This window comes from Cyprinodon tularosa, unplaced genomic scaffold, assembly GCF_016077235.1.
Source record: "Cyprinodon tularosa strain WSP-4 unplaced genomic scaffold, ASM1607723v1 ctg657, whole genome shotgun sequence".
In the NCBI taxonomy this organism is placed as follows: Eukaryota; Metazoa; Chordata; class Actinopteri; order Cyprinodontiformes; family Cyprinodontidae; genus Cyprinodon; species Cyprinodon tularosa.
The window spans coordinates 370,970-380,640 of NW_024039404.1; the positions used below are offsets into that span (position 1 = coordinate 370,970).

The window sequence follows — 9,671 nt, forward strand, 5'->3', positions numbered from 1 at the left end:
ACATTTATGTTTTAAACCTAGAGTCAATATGGGTGCAAGAGCAAAAGAAAAACAAACAAACAAACTCAGGAATAACAAAAAGAAACTACCCTACAGGATATATTTCGATATATTCTATTAATTTGCTCACCTATTGGGTGCAAACTGCAATCACTTTCAGGTGGCAGGCAAAAGTCACTGCCATGATAAATGCTGATTTGATTACTAAGGATCAATAATGCTCATTACAAATTGGAACAAATTGGAAATTGCACACCCTCCTCCCCAGATTAAAATAAGAACGTAAAATGAAATAGATAAATAGCAGAACCAGGCCACAGCAGGGTTAAAATTTAGATTCAGAAGCACAGATATATCAGCTGGTGGTGTAAATGTGCTGATAAGAAAAATAAATATGCAAAAACAATTACATGCTAGGATTATCAGCTTGGGATCTTCTGTAAGGATAAGCGTTTTGACATCTAAGCTCTGATTTCTCTTACATGACCCTAAAAGAGGAAGAAATAACCTGCAGTTTTTTTCCCCCAGTGTTTCAATGTAAGAAGGCCCTCTGCCAAAAGGGACAAGAGGCTACATAGTATATATGTTGTTGCGTTTATTAGAATAAAGTGAAATTAATACTGATCTGAAAAAGAAACTGTGTCAATGTTAAAATGTTCAGAGTTGGAAAAACATTCAGCCCATCATTTTAGCTACACTTGGCAATTAAATGTATTTGCAATATAATCGCAATTTAACAAGCACAATTTTCAAATAAACAAGACACTCAGTATGGGTCACAAAACATTGTGACTTTCTCACTCCAACCCTTTAGGTGAAACACTTGGAGGGGGTTTGGCATCACACAGAAGGTAAGAGAGATTTGCAGATAGCACACAGATCTATGCATGCTAAATAAAATTGCAATCGGGTATTGGTTAAAAAGAAATCGCACTTTCGATATTTGGCTAAATCTTTCAGCCCGACATTTTAGAACACACAAGATACAACTTAGAAAAAACACATAAGAATCGTCCTTAACACCTTGACAGATGTTGCTTTACCTAAAATGTATCAGATCAACTTTAGTTTTTATTTCAGTTTAAAAAGCCATGTTCTTAAAATATATATATATATATATATATATATATATATATATATATATATATATATATATATATATATATATATATATATATATATATATATATATATATATATATAAGACTTTTTAATGAATTTTTTACTGCTTCAGACAGATTTGTTTTTTTGGTCCAATATGGCTCTTTGAATAGTTTGGGTTGCTGACTCCTGATCTATGCAGTGTCCTGAAGTGGGCTCATATCAACAGGTGTCCCCTTTTGGATGCAGACAAACTTAGAGCAAAGATTAAATTATTAGACTGGATTAAAGGTATTGTGGAGGATTTTTTAACTTAAAAAAAAAAGTGTTTGCAAAAACCCTCCTCCACTGCGCAGTGCCTGCACCATCTTTGTTATTAGTTGCCGCTGTCAGGTAGCGACAAAGAATGGCAATAGAGTGCACAGCATACTGGGATATATTTGCCTCTTCTGAGGCCTTTTTTTTCATCTCATACACTTCGTTGACACTTTTTCTCTTACGACTCTCTGCCATTTTCAAAGAACCACTGGGAGAAAGGTGAACTTCAGTGACTGACACAGTAGCTCCCCACACATATGCGGCTGAAAAGGCGCATGCGCAGAAAAAGAACAGCCTTATATAAACATATTACCAGAATGATTGACAGTTAGGAGGGCCACTTAATTAGATGGTCCAACCAGAAATAAAAGATCATCCTCTATAACTTTAAATAGTATGTTAACAAAAAGTTATTTTACAATAAAGTTGTTCAAACTTGTGCGGCCAGATTAATTGTAAAATGCATGTTCTGCTGTTGAAAGGTACAGAATGATTATATCAGATGACAGAAAAGTTCAAATAGTAAATTTTTTTTTCCTCAGTTATCTGGCAGTTATCTGGCATTAATATATATATATATATATATATATATATATATATATATATATATATATATATATATATATATATATATATATATATATATATATATATATATATATATATATATTTTAACACTGTGTGCAGAATTATTTGGCAAGTTGTATTTTTGAGCACTATTTTTATTATTGTGCCACAATTGTGTTCTCCATCAACCCCAAAGACTCCTTCATATCGAAGTTTCACATTTTGGAAGTTGATGTATGTTTAATTTTAAGATTTGGCCATTTTATGAGGATGTCTGTGTGCATGTAAATGTTACTGTGCAGAATTATTAGGCAACGTAATAAAAAACAAATATATACCCACCTCACTTGTTTATTATCACCAAGTAAACCAATATAACAACTCCATTTGCGACATTCAAAAACAAAACAATCAAATCAGTGACCAATATAGCCACCTTTCTTCACCATGACGCTCAAAAGTCTTCCATCCATAGATTCTGTCAGTGTCTTGATCCGTTTGCGATCCACATTGCAGCAGCCACCACAACCTCCCAGACACTGTTCAGACAGGTGCACTGTTTTCCCTCCCTGTAGATCTCACATTTCATGAAGGACCACAGGTTCTCCATGGGGTTCAGATCAGGTGAACATGGGGGCCATGTCATTATTTTTTCTCCTTTTAGACTTTTTCTGGCCAGCCATGCTGTGGTGTATTTTGATGCGTGTGACGGATTATTGTCCTGCATGAATATCATGTTTTCTTGAATGATGGCGACTTCTTCTTGTACCATTGTTTGAAGAAGATGTCTTCCAGAAACTGGCAGTAGGTCTGGGAGTTAATCTTGATTCCTTCATCAACACAAAAAGGTCCCACAAGCTCATGTTTGATGATACCAGCCCATACCAGTACCCCACCTCCACCTCGCTGGCGTCTGAGTCGATAAGGAACTTGCTGCCCTTTACTGATCCAGCCTCGTGTCCATCCATCTGTTCTATTGAGACTGACTCATTTCATCAGACCAAAACACAGCGGAGAATAGATATTTCAGATATTTTTTGGCCCAATCTTGATGTTTTGTGTGTTGTGTCTTGTTCAAAGGTGGCCTTTTTTCGGCTTTACTTACCTTGGCCAGGTCCCTGAGTATTGAGCACCTTGTGATTCTCGGCACTCCAGACATGTTGTGCTCTGAAATATGGCACAACTGGTGGCTAATGGCTTCCTGGCAGCTTCACGCTTGATCTTTCTCAATTCATGGGGAGTTATTTTGCGTCAGCTTTTTTCAACACAGTTCTTGCGCCCCTGTTGGCTATTTGCCATGAACTGCTTGATTGTGTGATGATCCAGTTTCAAGAGCTTGGCAATTTCCAAACTGCTGCACCCCTCTGAAAGACATCTGACAACTTGACATTTCAAAGTCTGTTAAATCTCTTTCCTGACGCTTTTTGCCAAAGTAAAGGAAGTTGCCTAATAATTAAGCACCCTATATATATATATATATATATATATATATATATATATATATATATATATATATATATATATATATATATATATATATATATATATATATATATATATATATATATATATGTAGATGTCATTAGGCCACACCCTTTCTCATTACAGATATATATATATATATATATATATATATATATATAAAATGTATAATATAAACAAATAAAATGTCAACATAAAACACATCAGGGGTTAAATGTTAACCTTACATTAATTATTTTTCTGACAAAAATAACATACGTTATAAAATAAGATCTTTGGAATGCCCGGCATCTTTGGATAGGTGTATACATTTTGTTTTAAAAGTCTACTGTTACAGCACAAGTTTATGTAATTAGGAACAGAGCAACCTTTAGGGAGTTTTATAGCAAGCAATGCTTTAGACAGGTGTACACAGCCTTTCTTTTTTTGTCTAAGGCTTCAATTTATTATTTGTAACTATGAAATGGATCTGCAGGAATGATTCATAGCTGAAAGAAAAATTGCTTTCTGCCTCGACATGCAAGATGCAATCAGCAAGTAAGAGACAACACAAGCAAAATGTTGGGTAGGGGTTGAGAAATGCTTGACGTCGGAAGGCCAGTCCAATTGACAGCCAGGACTTTCCATGCTGAATTTTGATAGCCAGTCTGAATGTTGGTAGCATGTATGTTTAACTGTTTCTAAAGGCACTGTTTAACTTGAACCTTTGATCCATGTATAAAAACTTGTTTGAAATAATAACACTATATTTGTGTATATTTATCTATCATATATCACATTATATGAATGCAGGTGGTAAACATATGTTTATATTTGTTTAATTATCTGCAGTCCCTGGTAAAAAAAAAATGTGCTTTATTGTATTTCAAGTATATTCATATTTCCTATAGTTTACTGAAAATGTACTTAGACAAATTGTACTTTTTGTAAATATATAAAAAGTATACTAACATTACGCTTTCATGCTAATACTTTTAACACACTTTAACATAATTACACTATGTTACACTTTATAGAAATATATTATTAAAAAAGTATACTTTAAGTGAAAGTTATGTGTAATTTCTAAAGTGTACTTATTTTAAATTTGTTTTTACATATATTTTTGCTATATTTTAAATTGTATGCTCAAAGTTGTCATTGTAACGTACATTGAAAGCATATTTTAAAAGTACACATTTTAATATCGACACTGTAATATTAAGTTTGAGTGCATTTTAAGTTACATTTGAATCTAATTATGAAGTGAAGTTATATACGCTTGTACTTCAGGTAATTCTTTTGGAAAGTGTTCAATAGTATAACTACAAAAATGCACTTAAACCCTATTATGCAATTTTGTGCTGTGTGTAAAGTACACAGATAGCAATTATTGCAGTTGTTATGTAATGTTTAATAAGTTTTGAAAAAGAAATATGATACAATACATCTTACACACAAAACCACATTGAACAAAACACTAAATGTTCACTTCAAAAGTACAGGTGCACAAAAATGTGTGTTCTGCTGAAAAGCAAGTGGTTTAAAGCTGGTGCAGTGCTACATTATGATCTAACAAATAGCATAACCCACATTGCAACAGAAAAGTTAATACTGGCCAAATGCAAAAGAAATAAACTTAACACATTACAATTGTCTCAAGTGTTCAAAAAAGAACATTTCATTAGTATTGTTTAATGGATCAAAGCAGGGCTACTGCAAACAAGACCAATTGGTGAGTGCACATATTTAAAAGTCGCTGACAGCACTTCATGCATATAGGAGTGATATGTGGAGGTTGTTTGGCCTTGATGTCTGTAAAGTAGTAGCTCCCCAAGAATTTTAGTCTTGGGGAGTTTTTGGTTCAGTACTGATATCAGAATTCCCATAGACTTTGAATGCACCACACCTGCACAGCAGTTAGTCACGGCTCCTCCCTGCTCAGAGCTAGCGTGCTTTTCTTTTAAGGCCTTGGTCTGCATGGAGAGAGGTAACTTTCAAAACATTCCCATTTGGTTTTGAAATCTTAAGATATCTGTATAAAACGCGATTTTGATTATTATATTTGTATTGTAGAAACAGGAGATGTAATCGGTTGAGCAGGAAGATTTGCTGTATTATTGTGTTGAAGAATATCCTGGTGAGTTCACATGAACCTGTGAATGAAATATATATATTTTTTGAGATGTAAAACCAGTCAGGATATAATGTTTTGTAATATATGTAATTTTACTAGCTCTTTTGATTTATTGAATGCATTAGCACAGTGAGAAGGAGGCTAACACACCCCCCATGTGCTCTTCTAAAAAAGAAAATGCACTTTCAAGCTAGCTACATCTTGTGTGATGTTGCTGTAAAACCCCCACAAGGGGTTAACGTAAAATTAACCCTTCATAGGTGTCCTGGATTGTTTTTTCCAGATACAAGTATTGACTACTGACCATAATGATTTCTTAGACAGTGAACCACATGTGAATTGATAATTTTACTTTATATTTTTGTCTGTATAAATGTGGTAAAAACCAATTTATATTATGGTGATTACATGATTTATTTTCCAATTGAAGTAATTGCTCTGCACATTTGTGTGCAGGCTGTTTTTTTTTTTTACATAGTTGCAGAATCTGCTGTTACAGCTGAGCGGTTCATTGTATGGACTGGACTAGACTCCACCAGAGATGTTGATGCAGAATGTTCCCAATGTGAATGCCATCCGGTTCCCTGGAGGGTGGTAGGAAAAACAAGGAAACTTAAGGATTTTTCTTCCCTTTCTTTCTGCGGATTCATAATTTTTTTCTTTTCTGAGATCTCTGACAATTTTTGTTGTTACTTTGTTTAATTTTTTTGATCAGATCTGATAAAACCACTTGATGCATCAGATTTATTTAAATTCAACTGAAATGGACAATTTTTTTTTCTGGTGCACTTATGGACCCTGGTATATCATACTGATACAATTTGTCAGACTTTTCTGATGTACTGCTCAAAAATACTATGAATTTACAGTATCTCTCTGTTTGGTTAACAGACGCTGTTCTTCTGGAGTTTCCGTAGACAAGTGTCTCTGATGTGCGCACGGCCATCAGACGAAAATGTAACAATGAGCAGTTCAGCCAAAAAAAGGAAAATAATGTGTGGTGGGCGTGTTTTTGTATGGTGCGAGGGTTTAGGGGTGCAATAATAAGGAATGTTGTTTTTCATTGTTCAGTATTCCTCTGCGTTCTTTAAAGTTTATTTGTAATGTTTAGGTCTGCTGCCTGAAATTGACATATTTCTACAAAGTGTACTAAAGTACCAATATTTGAAAATGTGTTGTAAGTTTTATAATGAAAATGGTTAACGTCGATATGTAAATGTTTATACATTCTGAGATAGTACAAGTTATATTATTTGTAATGTACTATAATTTGGACATGTTTCAAATACATTAAAGTATATTTTTTCATCTGCACGGAAGTATATCCACAAGTCTTTCAGCATTTAGTATACTGTTAATACATTTGCAAGAATGTGCAAGGTAGAAAGTAGTATAGCAATGTAATGATAAAGTATATTTACTATTAACTGCAAAGTATGCTTTTTTAGTAATTGGAATAAGCCAACAGTATAATTAAGCATATTATTACCACAGTAAGAGTATATTAAAAGTATAAAGCTTATATATTTTTAAGACACTAACAAATCATTTTTAATGTAGTTATAATACAACCATAGTGCACTTTAATTTGACTAATTAAGCATATATTAGTACATATAAACTCATATACTTAAAGTATACAAAATATACTTTAAGTTGTTCCACTTTAGCACATCAAAGTACACTAAATACACTTCAAGTTGAGCTTGTCCACAATTTAATTACAATTAAAATATATTTAGTACAAAATTAGTTGTTCCAAAATAGCATCCTTCAAGTTAACTAATCATAAACACACTTAAAGTATAGTAATGATTAGTGTGCCTTCAAGTACACAAAAGTATGCTAAATTTTAGTACACTTAGCACATTTATTTTTCAGCAGGGGTAAACCCCTTACAGTAATGCATTTTTTGTGAAGAGATGCTGGACATTCAGTTTAGCTCAAGTCAGTCAGGTCTTTCAGTCAGCAGACCAAGATCCGCTTTTAGAGGTGGTCTTGGCCCGCTTCAGAATGGACTCTGGTGCAGTTTATTTCAAGTATGAATATAAATTGGCCTCGATTTGACCCAAATACAGAAAGGATATCTCTCTGGGCATATTGAATCACATGAAATCGGTAAAAGTGCTAGTCCGATGGGAGGTTTTCCGTATTAGCACAGATGAGGGAAAGCAACCATTCAGTCAGAAAATCTTGTGCAGAACTTTTGACATTGTTTCTGGAAGTTGCCATTTCAGATTCCAGCCATTTTCACTGGTTATGGTCATGCTTTTTAAGCATTTCAACATTTGTTAATGCGATATGTTCCATTTCGTTTTAATTAACACCATCAAGTCTCATGTTTCAGAGAGCAGCAGCCACCCCTGGAGGAAAGGTAAGGATTGCATTGGAAGCAATGGAAGAAGCTCCTACTATGTTTAAATATTCTGTGACAGTGTTTCTCTGTACCTGTTGGAAAAATCTTTTTTTACTACACTCAGAATGCTAGAATTAGTTAAATATTTCATTGGTAATCTTACAACTTTGTTCAAGTATGGCCATTACTTTATTCTTATAATATTACAACTTTACTTTTGTAATGTGACTATTTTTAAAACATTATGTCTTTATTTTGTTCTAGTATACTACCATTATAACTTATCATGTCAAGGCTTTATTCTCATAATGTTTTGACTCTAATCTAAAAGACCTAAGATTATGACTATTCTTATATTGATTTTATTTTCAATATTTAAAAAATGTGTGTCTTAGTATGCATTTGATAATCAATTATATATATTTATAGGGGCTGAGGGAAGTGCAGTTTTGCTTTTGTTCATAATTTGTGCTTTTATTTCATAAAAAGGGTCCATTGGTCATTTTGGAGGAATGCATTTCTTTAGTTATACTTTGGTTGATTAAAGCTGAGTTGGTAGAGCTATACTGAGCAGACATTCTTAAAAATGCAGTTTGAGTTTTGTTGCACATTCATACTTTGATTAAAATACAAACAGGCATAGCTTAATTATTTGTTTTATATTTAAACTGGGAAATCTATTCTGTCTCTATCAATGTTGTTGTTTTTTAACTAGTTATCAAGTGTTAAACAAAGCAAATATTTTTGATAGCCTTTTTAAAGCACTCAGATATTGATTTTTTTTCCACTTTGCACACATATTGCATGATTTATAAATCATTATTTTAGATAATTTGTGTAATCCTGTTTGTTTTCTTTTTAAAACAATCTTTTTTTTTTCTGTTGGTTAAAAGACAATAACCACCAAAGAGGGAATTTGATTCGCCTTTTATTTGGATGCATTGTTACAAATTCATTACAAAGTTTAACAGGTGTTGTTATCAACAACAGACTTTTCTCCAGAATGCTTTTTTAATTTTAAAAGGTAGAATAGGACAGAGCACACCCCACTCCACATAAGCCAAGAGTCACTGGGGCATGTTGATGACATCAAGTTCCCTAGACATCCACACATCTTCTGACTTGTTCTAAACCTGGTTTACCTTGGTGCAGACGAAAAGGTTTAAAAACAGCATACTCTTTCTCAAAAAGTTAAAAGCGCTAGCCAGTTTTTCAAAGTGTCTTTGCATTTATACAGGCAGACTATGTAGCATCCTTTGTCTAAGGGCCACAGAAGCTGCACAGCAGAGGAAGAAAGGACTTTGCATTGGTGGTCAAAGCAGTACTGGATGGCCAAACAGTGCTGGATGTCCCCTCCTTGATCGAGACTCCATTAATGCTAGCAAAGTAAAGGGGGAATCTTTGCTAACCCCTACCCTTCTATCCACAGCCTATTTGAATCGCTGCCCCAAACACAGAATAACAGCTCATACGGCTTCTTTCCTGGTCATTCAACCCACAAACCCTTAAAGGAATAGTACACACAAAACATGATTAGCCTTCATTTTCTACTCACCCCCATGCTGAACAACACTCTGGAGTACTTTTTTGATATTACAAATGCATCTGGAGATCTGGGAGGCTTCTTGCTGTCTGCTGACATTCAAATAATTGAGGTCTATGGTGCCCGAGACAGAAAGGTCCATAAAAGTCCACAAAAAAGTGTCAATATTCCTCCATACTGCTCGTCCA

General features: G+C 33.9%; 1 long non-coding RNA gene across 2 annotated transcripts; it reads left to right on the top strand.

Annotated features, from left to right (window-relative positions):
- Nucleotides 1–4,629: 4,629 nt before the first annotated feature.
- LOC119799292 lies at nucleotides 4,630–6,569 on the top strand. 2 transcript variants are annotated; one of them, XR_005282839.1, is made up of 4 exons: nucleotides 4,630–5,437; nucleotides 5,524–5,587; nucleotides 6,041–6,178; nucleotides 6,476–6,569. It is a non-coding gene; the product is annotated as an uncharacterized LOC119799292 (long non-coding RNA). The 2 variants fall into 2 exon arrangements; XR_005282838.1 differs by having other exon boundaries at nucleotides 4,646–5,587.
- The last annotated feature ends 3,102 nt before the right edge of the window (nucleotides 6,570–9,671 follow it).